The sequence below is a fragment of the Mustela erminea genome, chromosome 8 (genome assembly GCF_009829155.1).
Source record: "Mustela erminea isolate mMusErm1 chromosome 8, mMusErm1.Pri, whole genome shotgun sequence".
NCBI lineage: Eukaryota > Metazoa > Chordata > Mammalia > Carnivora > Mustelidae > Mustela > Mustela erminea.
In genome coordinates this window covers 113960366-113961230 of record NC_045621.1, presented here as the reverse complement: position 1 = coordinate 113961230, position 865 = coordinate 113960366, and positions in this window count along the sequence as shown.

The following is an 865-nucleotide window of genomic DNA, read 5'->3' as shown; positions in this document are numbered from 1 at the left end:
GAGGGCCGCTTGACTCTGAAACATTCTTGCTACCGTGGTAAATGGCCTGTCCCCGGTAAGTATGGACAGCAGTGTGCAGGGTGTCTGTAAAGGTAGGGTGAGCTCTCATCTTCAGGTGGGTGGGCAGGGGTGCTCCCTGGGGGTGGGGGTTGGGATGCTCAGTGGAGATGGAGGGTCCAGGCTGTTCCAATGTCCAGCCAGAGCAACTGGATGGCCAGAGGTGTGCTCTGAAGGGTGGGGGCCCAAGGATCACCAGGAGGCTGCTAGGCACCTTTTGTCCATGTTATCCCCAGGATATTCTCCAGGGTACCTTGCAGTACAGGGCTATTCCTGTCTTCATCTGACAGAGGAAGCAAGGGATGGAAAGTTCTGTGTCAGGCCCTGGTGCTCCAGTGTGAGAGGCAAATCAGAGTTTAGCCAATGCCAGGCTGACCCTTGGGTCTCAGTGCCATTCAAGAGACTGCTGGTGTCCAGGGAGCAGAGAAACAGGCTGCTGCCTCAGCCCCAAAGGGTAAGTCTCCACAGGGCACTGAGCTGCATTGTAAGGCCTCCATGCCTGGACACAGAGCTCCAAGCCAGAGCCACAGCTGTAAGCTTTTTTTTTTTTTTTAATTTTTTATTTTTTATAAACATATATTTTTATCCCCAGGGGTACAGGTCTGTGAATCACCAGGTTTACACAATTCACAGCACTCACCAAAGCACATACCCTCCCCAAAGTCCATAATTCCACCCCCTTCTCCCAACCCCCCTCCCCACAGCAACCCTCAGTTTGTTTTGTGAGATTAAGAGTCACTTATGGTTTGTCTCCCTCCCAATTCCATCTTGTTTCCTTGATTCTTCTTCTACCCACTTAAGCCCCCAT